This window comes from Stegodyphus dumicola, chromosome 4, assembly GCF_044657685.1.
Source record: "Stegodyphus dumicola isolate Sdum_Otavi_A_Nest chromosome 4, ASM4465768v1".
Taxonomy (NCBI): domain Eukaryota; kingdom Metazoa; phylum Arthropoda; class Arachnida; order Araneae; family Eresidae; genus Stegodyphus; species Stegodyphus dumicola.
Window position 1 is genome coordinate 99,008,709 of NC_140771.1, and position 8,218 is coordinate 99,016,926.

An 8,218-nucleotide genomic window follows, 5' to 3' on the forward strand; every position below is an offset into this window, starting at 1 on the left:
CTGGAGTTGAAAGGAAAGCTTTAAATGAGTAGAGGGGCCTGTAAATGCGAGGGTCCAGACCCCGGAAGTTTCGAAAAAACCCTCAAGAAGATAACTAAATACGGTCGTGGTAAAGAACTCACAATTACCGATTATACAAGTCCTGGTTGGCGATGTACCAGTAGAAGCATTCATCGATACAGGGGCAGAAGGTAATTTTATGAGTGATACATTTTCCAAGAATTGTAATGGGTTACGATTATTTAAAAATAAAAACACAGAAATTATAGCGGCGCAAGGAAAAACCTGTCAATGCATTGGGAAATTATCCTTACAAATACAGGTAAAAGATGAAAGCCTCAAAGTATTAATTTTTGTAGTCAAAAATTTGCAGAGTCCAGTCATTTTAGGCATGGAGTTTTTCAAGGCCGCGAAGGCGAAACTGAATTTTCAGGTGTTACTAAGTTCCCAGTTTGCCCTTTGCCGGTTATAGAGGAAATTATTAGAAAGATTAAGTCTACGAGATACATGACTACGTTGGACTTAACGTCTGGCTACTATCAAATAGCTATGAGACCCGAAGACATACATAAAACTGCGTTTATCACAAAATCGGGCACTTGTGCATTTTTACGCATGCCCTTTGGGTTGTGTGGGGCCCCGTCAACATTCCAGAGAGCTATGGACATTGTTCTAAAGCATGTCCTAGGAAAATCGTCTTTAATCTATCTAGATGATATAATTATAACGAGTAGTACGTTGGACCAACACATTAAAGACTTGGAAGAGGTTATTAAATTATTAAAAGGGGCCGGTCTAACAATTAACGAATCAAAATGCAAGTTCCCCACCAAAGAACTTAAATATCTGGGTTATAAAATTTCGCAAAAGGGTATGGAAACTCAGGATTCAAAAATAAAAGCCATAAAGAATTTCCCACCTCCGAACACCGCCATGAAACTTTCTTCTTTCCTTCGGTTATGTTCTTATTATCGGTCGTTCATAAAAGATTTCGCGAACATTGTTGAACCGTTGTTAGCAATTAAAAGAAAGAAAAGTAAGTTTACGTGGACAGCAGAAGCAAATACTGCATTTGAAAGGTTAAAAGAAGCACTCATCAATGCCCCAGTTTTAAAATTCCCGGAAGGGGACGAAAACCTGAAAATTGCAGCAGATGCGTCGGACTATGCCGTAGGTGCGGTTCTCATGCAGAATGGCCATCCTTTGGCATTTTTTAGTAAAACTTTAAACTCTACGCAAAGGAATTATACAGCTACAGAGAGAGAAACATTAGCCGTATTAATGGCTGTACACAAATTTTGAGGTTATTTCCGCAAAGCGCCAGTGACAGTCTTTTCGGATCATGCTGCTGTTGGTAGACTTTACTCGGGGAAAAACCTAACGCCCAGGTTAATAAGATGGGTGTAAAGATTGTGACTTGTAAAGATCATGACTTGTAAAGATCGTGACTTAAAGAGAACGTGAAATATAAATAATAGGACAAGAACTTGCATTTTACGGTGTGGCAACAAGAAGAGGATTCGGAAGATTTTTATATATTTTTTTAGAGAGTTTAAGATTTGGAGTATATTTTAATAGTTATAAGAGTTTTAACTGTAGTAGTTAAGAGTTTAAAATTTTGATAGTTAAGAGCTGCAGTATTTTTTTTTTGGTTCTGTTTTAAAATTCAAATAAAAGTATTTTGTTCATTCTAAGAATTTAGCTTTATTCTTCCTACAAGATTCAATATTCATTATATTGAAATAAGGAAAGGATTTTTACTGGCGCAGTCGGCAGGATCGGGATTTCCCCTCATATATTTACGAACCAAAATAACTCAGGTGAGAGCTCAATTTACCTTGTAAACGTAAAATAATTAATTAAGATTATGTAAAGTTAATTATTATTTCCGTCATGGAATCTTAGTTTATTTACTTGTCAAAGTAATGAATACGCCAGTGTTCAAATGTAATTTCGTTTGACTCGCCAGAGTAGGTGAACAACACATTAAGTATTGATTCCACTGATTGATTTTCGTGCCGAATAATATTAAATTCATTGTGAATTATATTTAAATAGAAAAAGAAAAGAAACATTTTTTTTTAAACTAAGAGTCTATTGGCTGAATAAAATCGAGACATGGCTTTTATGGGACTTAAGAAAAAAGAGGATTTGCTGGCTTTAGCTGCTGAATTAGAAATTCAAGTAGATCCAAGTATGAAAATCGTGGAGATAAAAATGAAATAATTCAAAGTGATACATATGATGAAGCATTTGCTAAAGAAGTGTTTTTAACGATTATTGAAGAGAGGAAAAGAAAAGAAGAGGAACAGCGAAGAAAGGAGAAAGAAGAGATTGAGGAACAGCGAAGAAAGGAGAAAGAAGAGATTGAGGAACAGCGAAGAAAGGAGAAAGAAGAGCTTGAGGAAAGGCGAAGGAAAGAAGAGATTGAGGAACAGTGAAGAAAGGAGAAAGAAGAGCTTGAGGAAAGGCGAAGGAAAGAAGAGATTGAGGAACAGCGAAGAAAGGAGAAAGAAGAGCTTGAGGAAAGACCAAGGAAAGAAGAATTAGAAGCACAGCAGAAAAGAGAGCAAATGGAGTTTGAATTGAGGAAACTCGAAATTGAATCTCGTGTTCGACTAACACAAACTCCACCAACAAATGAAAATGGACATCATAATTTTGATTTAATTAAGCTTATTCCAAAATTCAATTTAAGACACGATGATATTGTGATTTATTTATCCTTATTTGAAAGACAAGCTAAAAGGGTAAAGATTGATCCTAAAGATTGGGTTTCATGTTTATTGACTTTAATGCCGTCTGAAATCATTCAATTAATTGGTAGGGAATATGAAGAAAATTTTGAAGATTATGAGTACATTAAGGCCATTTTATTGAAGAGATTTAAATTAAATCCTGAAAGCTTTAGAAAAAAATTTGTGATGCACCAAAAGAGCGCTGAAAAATCATGGAGAGATTTTTGCTACGAAATTACAAGTTATTTTGAAGAATGGATCAATGGTCTTGAAATCACAAATTTTGCCGCGTTAAAAGACTTGATTATTACTGACCAAATTAAGAAAAGAGTACCCTATGAAGTAAGAGACCATCTTCTTGACGACTGGGCGAATTTCGTTTCTCCAACCAAATTAGCTGATAAACTTGACGAATATGACAGTGTTCGTAATATCTCAAAACGGACTGGTGGTAATCCATCAGCAGACAGAACTAATAAAAAATGGCAACCTCGTTCTCCACTTCCAGAAAGAGCTTTCAGAAATAAATCGCTGTACGCTGAAAACACGCCAAGAGTGTACCCATCCCGTAAGAGTGACGAACCACAAAAGACTAATTTCAAACTAACTTGCTATAATTGTGAAAAAGAAGGTCATACATCTAAGTTATGTACCAAAAATCGGATACCAAGAAGTGCTTCTGCAACAGCACAAAACAACTTAATACAAACACAAGCACCCCTTACAGAAAAAGAAAAACCAGAAGTGCTAACTGCCAAGATCTCTATTCCTGTCTCAAAATCAGTGGACGTGTCTAGAAACATAGATGAATTAAAACTTGTCAAAGTTAAATGTGGAGATATTATTCTAAATGGAATCGTAGACACGGGAACACAAATTTCAGTAGTCCGTGAGAAATTGGTTGACAACATAACTTGCGAAGGAGAAAGTAAAATAGAGATATCTTCTGCTTTTGGTGAAAACGAAATTACTCCACTAAAGATTTTCCTGATGAAAATTGACGATGAATTTCACGGTAGAGTGTCCATTACGTGTGCTGTTTCAAAAACGCTAGTTACCGACTTGCTATTGAGTTCTTCAGCTTATGAAACACTCTGTGGAAATATCGAACTGTGGAACTGTAATCGTCATTGGGATGCATTCCCCTTAGAGTGCAAAGAGACAGATGATAAACCCTCACCAGTTGAAGACAATACCACAAATTTGGCTGTTGTTAATCAGATTTTCCAAGAAAACATAGAGTCTCTGAAAACAACGAACAGGGTAAGACTAGAATTCAAGACACATCAAGAACAAGACGAAACTCTAAAAAAATGCTTTGAATGGGCAAATAAAAATCAAAATTCATATACTTTCGATGATGGCATATTACTTCATTCCGAATATATCTGTTTGAAAACATTAAGCAACTTGTATTACCTTTAGAAAAAAGAAGGGAAGTCCTAAGAATGGCACATGAAATCCCTCTTGCCGGCCACCTCGGTGAGATAAAGACAATTCAACGAATCAAGTACTCATTCTTTTGGCCTACTATTAAGCAAGATGTTAAAAAATTCTGTGAAAGTTGTAAAGAATGCCAACTGAGGAGAACAGTTACGTACAAAGATCGAATCCCAATTCAACCTATTGTTAGGCCGAAAACACCCTTTGAAGTATGGAGCGTGGATTGTATCGGGCCATTAGAACCTCCATCTAGGAGAGGTCATCGGTTTGTGATATGTGCAGTTGACCTATGCACCAGATGGGCAGAAGCCACCCCCGTCAGAGACATAAGTGCGAAAACAACATGCAACGTTTTGATGAGGCTTTTTACTCAAACTGGATTTCCAAAAGTGATTTGTTCCGACCAGGGAACTAATTTCACAGCCAAACTCACCCGAGCCTTTGAGAACTTACTTGGTGTGTCTCCACGATTCTCCACTCCAGGACACCCCGAGAGTATGGGTGCTGTCGAGCGTTGGAATAGAACCTTAAAAGAGATGATGAACAAAAATATCCAAGAACATGGCAGAAACTGGGATTTGCATCTTCCCTATCTCCTGTTTGCCTACAGAGAAGTGCCACATAGCACCACTGGTTTGTCTCCCTTCCAGATGGTATATGGAAGAATACCACCAGGACCATTATCTTTGCTGAAAGAAATATGGGCAGGTGAACGTAGCATTCCAATTACAGCTTCCCGTTCAATTAAAAATTATCTACAAGACCTTTTAGAAAAATTAAGAAAAGCTCATGACATTGCATCAGCAAATTCCAAAATATCTCAAGAAGAGTACACTTCAAGATACAATTTACGTTCTCAAGAAAAGACTTTCAATGTTGGGGACAAAGTCCTCGTGTTAATGCCATCATCATCTCATAAATTGCTCAACACGTGGCAAGGACCAGCTACCGTGATCAAACTTACCAGGCCACACTCTGCCAAAATCGAAATGGAAAACGGAAGTATTAGAGAACTCCATATAAATAAGTTAAGGCCATATATTGCTCGTGTAGATCACGTTGGTATCATTTTTGACCAAGATGAAGAGTTTGGAGATATCCACTATGCACCAGCAGATCTTATGAATAAATCTGCTGATGATATCTGGACCCATTTACAAAATTTGAAAGGCGACTTAAAATATTACCAACGGGAAGGACTATTTAAAGTACTAAAATCTTATGTAGATGTTTTCAGTAGCAAACCTGGTCAAGCCAATGTTGATGGTCATGACATCAAGGTTACAGAAGAATGTAATCCGAAAAGATTGAGGCCCTACCGTGTTCCTGTTTCACTTCAAGAGGAAGTCGATCGTCAAGTTAAAGAACTGTTAGAATGGAATCTTATAGAACCCAGTGACAGTGACTGGGCACATCCTATGTTGTAAAAAAGTGTTGCAAAAAAGAATGGCGGCGTTAGACTGTGCATAGACTTCAGGCTTTTAAATAGCTTCACAATTCTGGACGCCTATCCGATGAAGATTGCTAAAGATTTACTATTCGAAATAGGGAAAGCCAAATTCATAACAGTTCTCGATTTAACCAAGGGATATTGGCAAATTCCTATGAAAGAAGAAGCTAAACCCTACACAGCATTTATCACTCATTCCGGCCATTACCAATGGAAAGTTCTCCCTTTCGGTTTGAAAAATGCTGGAAGTACCTTCCAAAAATCGATGGATAAGGTGCTTGCAAACCATAAGAACTACTGGCGTTCATATATTGATGATATGGCAATATTTTCTGAATCTTGGGATGACCACCTCTATCACATCGACCAAGTGTTTCAGACACTGAGAAACGCAGGTCTAACCGCAAATCTAGAAAAGTGTGATTTCGGAAAGAGTCATGTGAAGTTTCTAGGACATGTAATAGGTTCTGGCACTCACTCTCCAGGTCCTGAGAAGGTAGAAGTCATCAGAAATCTGTCTAAGCCTACCACTAAAAAAGAAGTCAGGAGTCTTTTAGGGCTAGCAAGCTACTATAGGGATTATATCCCAAATTTTTCTGAGATTGTTTTACCTCTAACAAACCTTACAAAGAAGAGTGTTCCAAATAATATTCCATGTGACTCTGAAAAAGAAGCAGCTTTCAACAAACTTAAAGAAGAGTTGATTAAAATGCCATCTCTGCATACTCCGGACATCAGCAAGCCCTTTCAACTCTACACGGATGCATCTGCTTTCGCAATTGGAGCGTGTTTAGCTCAAAACGACGAACATGGCAAAGAAATGCCCATAGCATTTTTCAGCAAGAAATTAACGCCCTGTCAACAACGATGGTCAACCATCGAACGAGAAGCATTTTGTGTCATCGAAGCCTTGAAAAAATTTGACACATGGATTTTCGGTGCCAAAGTGCAGATTGTGTCTGATCACAATCCCCTCACTTACTTGACTCAAAGCGCCCCTCATGGTGCTAAATTGTCTCGTTGGGCCTTAGCGTTATTACGGTATAACATGACTGTGACGTACCGCAAAGGAAGTTCACATGCGAATGCTGATGCTTTGTCAAGGTTAGCTGTTAACTCTTTCTCTCTCAATGAACTCTGAGCAACATTGTCTCTACGGTGACGAATGTGCTTCTTGTGGAGGGACTTGTAAACATTGTGACTTGTAAAGATCATGACTTGTAAAGATTGTGACTTGTAAAGATCATGACTTGTAAAGATCGTGACTTAAAGAGAACGTGAAATATAAATAATAGGACAAGAACTTGCATTTTACGGTATGGCAACAAGAAGAGGATTCGGAAGATTTTTATATATTTTTTTCGAGAGTTTAAGATTTGGAGTATATTTTAATAGTTATAAGAGTTTTAACTGTAGTAGTTAAGAGTTTAAAATTTTGATAGTTAAGAGCTGCAGTATTTATTTTTTTTTTTTGGTTCTGTTTTAAAATTCAAATAAAAGTATTTTGTTCTTTTTGAGAATTTAGCTTTATTCTTCCTACAAGATTCAATATTCATTATATTGAAATAAGGAAAGGATTTTTACTATGGGCTTTAAAACTTCAAGAGTATAACTAATAATTAAATATAAACCGGGTAACAAAAACAATGTTGCTGACGCACTATCTCGAATAAAACTGGACGATGAAGGCAATGAACTCAAATGCGCTGTGTTGACTTCAAAAATTTTAGATTCTAGAGAAACAATTATTGCTGAATTGAAAGGTGATCCTGAATTTGGAAGTATCTATGCGTATTTGAAAGACCCCGAAAGCTTTGAACACACAGATATCGATGCAATAAGAAGTAGAGCAGAAAACTATGAAATAATAGATAATTTATTGTTTTATACGAAAGCAACAAACGAAAATTTCGAATATAGACCAGTCATCCCAGCCTCGCTTCGATTAAGCATTTTGAAGGAATTACACGACGCGAAAACAGCGGGTCATTTAGGGGTCAGAAAAACTATACAAAGGGTACGCGAGGCGGTATATTTCCCGCAATTATACAAAATAGTAACTGCGTATGTCAGGTCCTGCAATCAATGTCAGTTAATAAATGATATTAATTACAGCCCGGCCGGGTACTTAAATAGCATTCGCGCTACATTTCCGAATGAAATTTTAGGCATAGATCTTCTTGGTCCTTTCCCCCAGAGTGAATTAAATAAAAATCGTTTTCTTTTAGTAATTGTAGATCATTTTTCAAAATGGACAGAAATTGTTCCACTTAAACGCGCGTCAGCCAAAACAGTCGCAGATGTATTCTTACACAGATACATTTTAAAATACGGTGCACCGATAAAAGTCATTAGCGATAACGGTAAACAATTTGTTAGCCAAATATTTGAAAACATTTGCAGTAGACTGGGCATACGCCATATCAAAATGGTTCCGTATAGACAACAGGCAAACATCGCAGATAGTCTAGTGCTTTATTGCATGGGAATATAAAAAAATTTAATTGCAAATTCTACTAAAAATGGCTAAAGGAATACAAAAACAATAACAATATATAAACAGACATATTTTAAGCCTTCAAAAATC